Here is a 9,452-nt window from a genome sequence, read left to right as displayed (position 1 = left end):
TTCTTTCTTTCTTTCTCTCTCTCTCTCTCTCTCTTTCTTTCTTTCTTTCTTTCTTTCTTTCTTTCTTTCCCTTCCTTCCTTCCTTCTTTCCTTCCTTCCTTCCTTCCTTCCTTCCTTCCTTCCTTCCTTTCTCTCTCTCTCTCTCTCTCTCTCTCTTTCTTTCTTTCTTTCTTTCTTTCTTTCTTTCTTTCCCTTCCTTCCTTCCTTCTTTCCTTCCTTCCTTTCCTTCTTTCTTTCTCTTTCTTTCTTTCTTTTCTTTTCTTTTCTTTTTTTTTTTCGTTTTTAATCTAATTTAATTTAATTTATTGAGGCAGGATCTCGCTTATTACCCAGGCTGGAGTGCAGTGGAACAATTATGGCTCATGGCAGCCTCAACCTCTTGGGCTTAAGAGGTCCTCCTGCCTCAGCCTCTGGAGTATCCGGGACCACAGGCATCTGCCACCATGCTCAGCCAATTTTTCTTTACTTTTTTTTTTTTTTGGGCAGAGTCTCACTCTGTCACTCAGGCTACAGTGCAGGGGCACAATCTCCGCTGACTATAACCTCCGTCTCCAATGTTCAAGCGATTTTCAGGCTTCAGCCTCTCAAATGCAGGCATTACAGGTGTGAGCCACTGCCCCCAGACTACATTTCTAAAAGCTATACAAGATGATCCTGATATGCAACCAAAGACCAGGTATTAACATGTTACCCACATATTTTTTTTGTTGTTGCAGAAAAGACAAGGCTCTAAGTATTATGAATGCAGAATCTTATATGAGTAAGTAAAATTTGATCTATTGAATTGCATAACCTTAAACTGTGTCTATTACATATAAAATGAAGTATGGCACTTAAGTAATAAGATCATACATTTTAGTCAAAAATACCTTTACTACTCTTAGCTAAATAGTCCACGGAAACAGCCACATTGCCCAAGGAAATCTTAATATCTAACTCATTTTTAATGTATAAAATGATTAACATTTATCTATTAACATTTTATATATTGTTCTTCCAGATTCAAAGGTACTATAAAAATAAAATGACATTAAAAATCACTTTATTGTGGAAAGGGAACACTGACAATTTTCAAATAGTTTTTTAATGTCTGGTCATATTCCCTGATCATGTTGTTTACATTTGAGGCACAAAGTATTCAGTGCTTGAATCTGTTTTGCCAGGAATCACAGAGTTTATTTATGCTTTTAGGTTACAAAAGAAGGAGTATAAATTAAGGTTGTAGACAAATACTTAAGGTTTAGGCTAAGCAGTTGCACTTACTCTGTAAGTAATAGACATCAATGAAGGTGGATAAACTGGGAAGAATCACAATGATTTGAATCCACATAATAGACAGTTTGGAGTTAATAAAAATAAGACACATGAAAGAATTGAAAAGCAGAATGTTGATCTTATTTTGACCAAGATGAGCTAGGAATATTCATAAGGCAACTAGAAATGTCATTTTTTGTGTGTTTGAATTGCTTTTTCTAAAAATTGAACATTTAAATTTATACATTTGAGAAAAGAAATAATATGCTCAAGAGAAAGAATAGAACATAGCAGAAGGCCTGATGGCCAATTTTGAGAGACAGTCTAACTGTGCCATGAGATGACATCACAGTTTGTGTTTCCTGCTCATTTCATGTTGCCCAGAACCAAAGATGATTAGAGAGATTCTCACTGTGGATTTGGGAAGGGAAATATGCATGACGAGCCTAGGACTACCTGGAAGCCATCAAAAACTACTGTGCGGTGTAAAAAAATAGCAGGTTACCCAAATAAACTGCAAATTTATGTACGCATAAAAATGGGTACACAGATATTTATAGCTGTATTTTTTTCACATTGGCCCAAACTTGTAAGCAACCAAAACATCCATCAGTATGTAAATAGATAAACTGGGGTCTATCCAGACAGTGGAATATCATTCAGCATTAGAAACAAATGAGCTATCATGCCGTCATGGTTAATTTTCGGTGTCAACTTGACTGGATAAAGTTAATCTAGACAGCTGGGAAAGCACTATTTCTGGGTGTGTCTGTGAGGATGTTGCCGGAGAAAATTGGCATGTGAGTCCTTGAACAGAGTGGGAAAGAGCCTCCCTCATGTGGGTGGGCACCGTCCACTTTCCTGGGGACCCAGATAGGATAAAATGATAGAGGGAAGGCAATTTCGCTCTTTCATTTTTGGAGCCGGAGCACCCTTCTTTTCCTGGCCCTGAGCCCAGAACTCCAGCCTTCTCTGGTCTTTAGACTCCAAGACTTGTCCCAGCAGCCCCCAGGTTCTCAGGCCCTCTCCCTCAGACTGAGAGTCACACCCTCATCTTCCCTGGTTTGGAGGCTTTTAGACTTGGACTGAACCACACTGTTGACATTCCTGGTTATCCAACTTGCAGATGGCTTATCATGGCACTTCTCAGCCTCCATAATCACATGAGTCAGTTCTCCAAATAAATCCCTTCTTATCTATCCATTTATCCATCCATCTATCTGTCAACCTTCTGTCTGTCTGTCTATCTATCTATCTATCTATCTATCTATCTATCTATCTATCTATCTGTCATTTATGTATCCTGTTGGTTGTCTCTCTAGAGATTCCTCACTAATACACATGCCATGAAAATACACAGAGGAAACTTCAATGTATATTACCGAGTGAAAGAAGTCAATCTGAAAAGTCTACACACTGCATGATTCCAACTATGTGACATTCTAGAAAAGACGAAACTATGCAGACAGTGAAAAGATTTGTGGAGGACAGAGGTTAGAGGGGAGAAAGATGAACAGGCAGAGCACAGTGGATTTTTAGGATAGTGAAACCACTCTGTGTACTATAATGTGGTCTATGTCATTACACATTTGTCCAAACCCACAGAATGTAAAGCACCAAGAGTGAAGCCTCACGTGAACTATGTATTTTGGATGGCAATGATGTGTCCATGTAGATTTATCGATGATAACAAATGTACCACTGCTGTGTGGAATGTTGACAGCAGGGGAGGCTGTGCATGGGTGGGGACAGAGGGCTATGGGAACTCTGTACTTTCTCCTCAAATTTGCCACAAACCTAAACAAAGAATTGTTTATTAATTTTTAGAAAATGTATAGCAGAAAACTTGAATATATTCACTCTGACTCAACGGAGAGAATTTAAGCACAAACAAAAAAGATTGAAAGCATTAAAAATATCTAAAATCCTTGCATTGATAAAGATTTTTTTTTTTTTTTTTTTTTAAAGAAACAGCTCCTTGTTTTCAACCAGAGTTTGCTAAGGTGCCCATGTACGATTCGGAAAATTGGCAAAATTTGCATGAATCCTGCCATACATCTCTGACTTTTCTTTTAGGTTAACTTCCTAATTTCTGGAAAAGACTCCAGAAGGGATGATAAAATTAGGAAAATACTGTATTGTGATCTGTAATGTAATAATGAATTTAGAACATATTCGATGGATCAGTCAATGATGCAAGCATTAGGTGAAGAGTTGATGGGGAATGTTATGAGAAAAGTTCAGACTGCACATTACCCAGTGATATCAGCATCATCAAAAGAGGCCACGTAGGCATAAGTGCCACAAAATGGGATGAAATGGGGAGTGTGAGGCATGGCCTCTAAAATTCATCATGTACAGACGTAATTGAACTGTTAGCTAATTAACTTTGGAGGTCTAATTGTACTTTTGCAACACCTGGAAGAAATAGAGGAGCAAGTTAGCTCGTATTAGGAAGAAGCAATAAACTAAATGCAAAAAGTTGGATATTCTTTAGAGCTGGTTTTGATGATTAAGGAAGAAAAAAAATGGAGAGTAAAATAGATGTAGAAGACATAACCACCAAAATTAGTGCTTGTGCTTATTTAAATGCTGAATTAAACAAATATGCTATAAGAAAAATATTTAGATTCAATTGGAAACATTCAGATATGAACCAGATATTTAATGCTATTCAAATAATATTAAGTGATTGAGGTCAAAATTGTTAGGTTAATTCCATATTGTTATGTAAAATTGTAATATCATTTTCATTTAGGACAACATACCGGCTTCAGTGGAGAAGTGGTATGATATCTGGAATTTGCTTTAAAATCCTGCAGCAAAAATTAATTAAAATACATAAATAAGTAAACACAGTAAAAACAAGTGGGGTGATTAGTAAACAAGATTGAAAGCATGTTCACAATTATTAAAGCTGGTTTCTAGATATGTGGGGTTCACTATAATATTCTCTTTACTTTCTTTCTTTCAAAATTTCCATAATAAACAATTAGAAAAAAATATTCACTTATCTATTTGTTACCTACATCAATAATTTTCCTTATGAGTTTACTCCTTTTAGCTTATAAACAATCTGCCAGCTCCTCCACATAATGAAACAACAGCACTTATCTGCTTCTGTAAAAACAAACAAAAACATGCTTTAACACAGGTAGGTGTCTATATTTGCTTTCTTCTATTTTCTATTCCTCATTCTCTCTCAAACCCATTGCAGTCAGGACTCTTTTCCACCACTTCTCTGAAGCCATGTTTGTCATCATGTTATCAGTTACTGATAACTTTCATATGCGACATTTTCCACTTCACTCAACAATTCTTAATGCATTACACCAATGAACGGTGTATTTGACCCAGTAGAATGTCATTTCTTCCTCAATATACTTGCATCTCTAGGATTCCTTTCTGTTGTGCTGCTTTGGTTTCCCTCATACCTCACGGATGGCTTTTGTCTTTGTTGCTGAGCTCTCCTCTGGATGCTGACCTTGGGGAGCGATGGCTTTAAATGTCATGTTCATGCTGATGACTGCCAAGTACACCTCATCAGCCCACCACTCTCTCGAACGTCTGAAAAGGTTATCTGTACACCTGACGTTCCTAACTTCATTCTCATAGATAGACATTTCATTCTTTACCTCTCCAGAATTGAGTTTCTGGTCTTTCCTCATAAATCTGCTTCACCGGCCAGGCGTGGTGGCTCACGCCTGTAATCCCAACACTTTGGGAGGCTAAGGCGGGTGGATCACAAGTTCAGGAGCTCAAGACCAGCCTGGCCAAGATGGTGAAACCTCATCTCTACTAAAACTACAATAATTAGCCTGACATGGTGGCAGGCGCCTGTAATTTCAGCTACTCAGGAGGCTGAAGCAGGAGAATCTCTTGAACCCGGGTGGCAGTGGTTGCAGTGAGCTGAGATCTCTCCACTGCACTCCAGCCAGAGCAACAGAGTGAGATTCCGTAAAAAAAAAAAAAATGCTTCACCTGAAGTTTTTCCTGATTAAATTGATGAAAATTATATACTTTTAATTAGAGTGTCAAATAATTAGAGTTGTTCTTATTTATCTCTTTTTCAGACAGTTCACATCCAATCCATCAGAAAACCCTGAAGTCTTTCAAAATATTTTTAAATACGATGTCTTTACCTCACTTTTCCTATTCCCATTGTCCTGTGAGCTAAAGATTTTTGGGAAATAGCTTTTAAAGAATCTGCATGGTTCTACCTTTTCCCTCCTCCCTCCCTCTAGCATACTCAGAATGAAAAGGTTAGTGAAATCTGTTTTTAATATAATCCAATTAATATCAAATCTTCATTCAAAAACCTATAGATTCGTTACATTGAGAGGCAAAGCCCAAACCCTAGATTGAGATCTGGGTCCTTCTGTCTGTGGGCTTCCCTCCTGTCAATATTGAACCGTGTAAAGTACGTGGTCCCAGCTTAGGGGTTTTACACTGACCTTGTAAAAGGAAATCCTTAGCCAAATTAAATTTAACAGAGATTAACTGAGCAAAGAACACTTCACCAATCCGGCAGCTTCTGGAACCAGAGTAGGCTCAGACAGACTCCGGTACAGCCATGTGGTGGAAGAGGATTCATGGACAGGAAAAGCGAAAAGTCACATAGAATAATTGGTGACAGCTCAGCCTTTCCCTTGTTGGAACACAGCTTGAATGGGTGGTCCCTTCTGATTGGCCGAAGTTCAGTGATTGGCACAACCTCAGTTACAGTCTGCTTACACCTCCATTTAGGTTACGGTTCATGTGTACAGAGAAACCTTTGGGGTGAACTTAAAATATATAAGGTGGCAGTTTTAGGAGACATTTAATTCAACATCCTATAGTGCAAAATTATTGATGTGAATTATACACGACACTATCTTTAATATTGACCAATCCAATTACTTTTTTTTTTATTTTTAATACTAAGTTTTACATGAGGTAATCACAAGGTTCAGAGAGATTGAATGCTTTTCCAAAGTGAATATACAACGGAGTCAAAACTTCAGTCCAGGTCTTTCTCTGACTCTGGGGTGCATATTCTTACCATTGAATTACACTGCTTCTAATGCAATGATGGAGAAACTGGATGCCCCAGTGTTCACAGACATTTATAAATATGTAAAAAGATCTCCACTAGTTTCATTTTTACTAAAATTACACAGTTTTATTCACTATGGCTAGTAGAAATTATTTCTCAGTACTAACCTCTTGTCCTAATCACATTTTAGATTTTACAAACTAATGCTGAACATGGTTTTGTCTGAATTCTAATTCTCTGTGCTGAGCATTGCTTGGCTTTTGAAAAAAGGTTTCAAATAAACGTAATTAAATAAATTTGAAGCTGTTGCTTATTTTATTTTCCATTTCATTTTCTTTCCAATGTAAATATATATATAGTTCTGGAAATTAGTTTATTATTTTCTTCTTACAAATCTTTAATCAAAGGTTTAGTGTGTTCAGGGGATCCACTAGCATGCCACAGGCTCATACATTTAGTTCTAGGGTAGTGTTCTAGGTCTGCTCTGCTATCTTCATCAGCGTGGTAGTTTACTTTTTTCACTGGAAGTAAATGCAGTTTATATAACCCATTCGTGTCACTGACAGTGGCCAAATACTTCAAATTGTGCCGTACGTTTCACAGTCTCAAAACTTTGTGAGCGTAACATGAAGTAAACATTTGCTTCTGAAGGTCCCTAGCATGCCCTTGTCTGTGTGATAATCCGTGGGAGGCCAATAATACCATGCTAACATATTTCTAGCAGTGTGCAGCATATACAACATTTCTTAATAACTCAAGATTGCTACTACCTTATTAAAATGTAATGTAGGGTTTTATTCCTGTTACAGTTAGCTTGAAATCATGCTTGTAATCATGGGTAATTTCATTGGCAAATGTATTTAAAATAAGAATTTAAATGTCTCATAATTCAAAAATCTATCGAATTTGGAAAATTCTGTGTGTGAATTTCTTATATCAACATAACAGGCTAAGATAAGGGTAACTTTTCTGTCCTCTGACATTAATGAAGAAGTTCAGACTTGCTGTTTGAGGCACTTGATTAAGGAACGTTTCCATATCCTCCAGTGCAATACTCAAGCAGTGTCTCATGCAAGAAGCAAACTCCCAATACTCTTGTTTCTGCCCTTAACTTCCCTTTGTTCTGTAAAGTTGAATGGTTTGACTTTCATCTTAGCAAATGCAAATATTCTAAGCCAAGGTTCATGTCTCTATGATTCATTGGGACACCAAAATGAAAACAACATATCTGAGTAACGACACATACAACCACTTAAAATTTGGTGTCTGACCCAAAAATCAATTCCGGATTAATGAGTGACAAGAGTCAGATCAAACTCTGTTCCTTATTTGCTTAGGCTTAATATGATTTTCCCAAGCTCAGTTCATGTAATGATAAATTATTGACTAACTCCGAGGGCCCTGCTAATAGAAGTTGTATTGCTACGAAACCTACTTCACATGGTTTTCATGGGGCACTTTTCTGGGAGTATACACACTAATGGAATTGATTTTTCTACCGGACTCAAGGATGAGTCGTTATTGGAGTACTTGGTGCTCTTAAAAATTATGCAGTCCTTATTTCTGGCCAGGGTCTTGATGAAACATTTTGCTTCTTGGCTTCAGTTTGTATAGTTCACCACTTATTCTACCACAGAGTCTACTTCAGTCCTTCCACACTGCATGTTCATTCACTGTGGACCTGAAGGGAACACAGCTGCTCTTTTATTAGTGCATGCAAACATAATGACATAATTTTTAAAAAAAGCAATAAAATACCCTTGGACAAGTTTACCAAGAAATTTTCAAGCACTCCACTAAGCAAAGAGACTTTGACAATAAATCTACCTATTGGCTTTACATCTGATGTTATTTTCTAGATTGCTACACACAGGTGGATTACGGATTATCTAACAGTGATTTATAAATTGAACCTAACACATCATTCTTAAAATTCAACTAATGTCATCCCTAAGAAGTTGCAATAAAAATGTCCTTTGCATTTGATATTATTTTGATACTTGATTTCAGTACTCCAGAAGTACTAGTATGGCACAAATTCTATTCTGGTATGATATTATAGCATGAATTCTACTTTAATCTATTTCTTGATATTTATTATTATAAAATATTTAACTGTTAAGTAATAGTAAAAAAATTATGATTATTTTTAATCTTATTCGTAAGAAATCACTATTATTAATGAGCAGGTGGGTAGTGTCCTGGATTTTTATATCCATTTACAGACACATATTTTGTTGTAAAATATAAGAATATGCTCTCTGAATTTTCCCAAAGTTTCTTTAAAAAGTGCATTGCACATACATTTTCCCATCTGTATGTGGAAATCTATTTTATTCTTTAAATAACTGCAGATTATGACCTGTTACATGCAGGTATTCATTTATAAATGTATACAAATTACTTAACTTTATGTGACAAGATTGACAAGATTGTTTCCAACTTAAAAATATTATTGTAGGCCGGGCGCGGTGGCTCAAGCCTGTAATCCCAGCACTTTGGGAGGCCGAGACGGGCGGATCACGAGGTCAGGAGATCGAGACCATCCTGGCTAACACGGTGAAACCCCGTCTCTACTAAAAAATACAAAAAACTAGCCAGGCAAGGTGGCGGGCGCCTGTAGTCCCATCTACTCGGGAGGCTGAGGCAGGAGTATGGCGTAAACCCGGGAGACGGAGCTTGCAGTGAGCCGAGATCCGGCCACTGCACTCCAGCCTGGGCGACAGAGCGAGACTCCGTCTCAAAAAAAAAAAAAAAAAAAAAAAAAAATATATATATATATATATTATTGTAAATAATGCTGTAAAGAACATTCTCCTGCTTAATTTTCATCTATTTTTACATGATAATTTCCTAGAAGTAAAATTTCCAGGTCAGAGGATATAAAAAAAGTGTATATATTATTATTAGTGATCTATTTTATGCTAAAACTGTTGAGCCCATTTATAATCTCAGCTGTAATATATTAACCATATTTTAGCTAATGTTTGCATAGTATTTCTTACTCCACTCATAACTTTCATCCTTTTCGTACCCTGATTATTAAAATGTATACAATTCGCATACAACAGGTTTTAAAATTCAATCTGACAATCTGCTTTTTAATTAAAGTATTTAATCCATTTATTGTTAATGTAATGACAAATATAGTGTGTTTAAATCT

The 9,452-nt window shown here is 36.6% G+C and overlaps 1 long non-coding RNA gene across 1 annotated transcript in view; it reads right to left on the bottom strand.

Moving 5' to 3' along the window:
• The window catches only part of LOC105516648, a 17,975-nt gene that overhangs the window by 2,178 nt on the left and 6,345 nt on the right, over positions 1–9,452 (bottom strand). The gene's annotated exons all lie outside the window — the stretch shown is intronic.

Source organism: Colobus angolensis, unplaced genomic scaffold (genome assembly GCF_000951035.1).
Source record: "Colobus angolensis palliatus isolate OR3802 unplaced genomic scaffold, Cang.pa_1.0 Scaffold287, whole genome shotgun sequence".
Taxonomy (NCBI): Eukaryota; Metazoa; Chordata; class Mammalia; order Primates; family Cercopithecidae; genus Colobus; species Colobus angolensis.
This window is presented reverse-complemented; position numbering and strand designations above follow the sequence as displayed.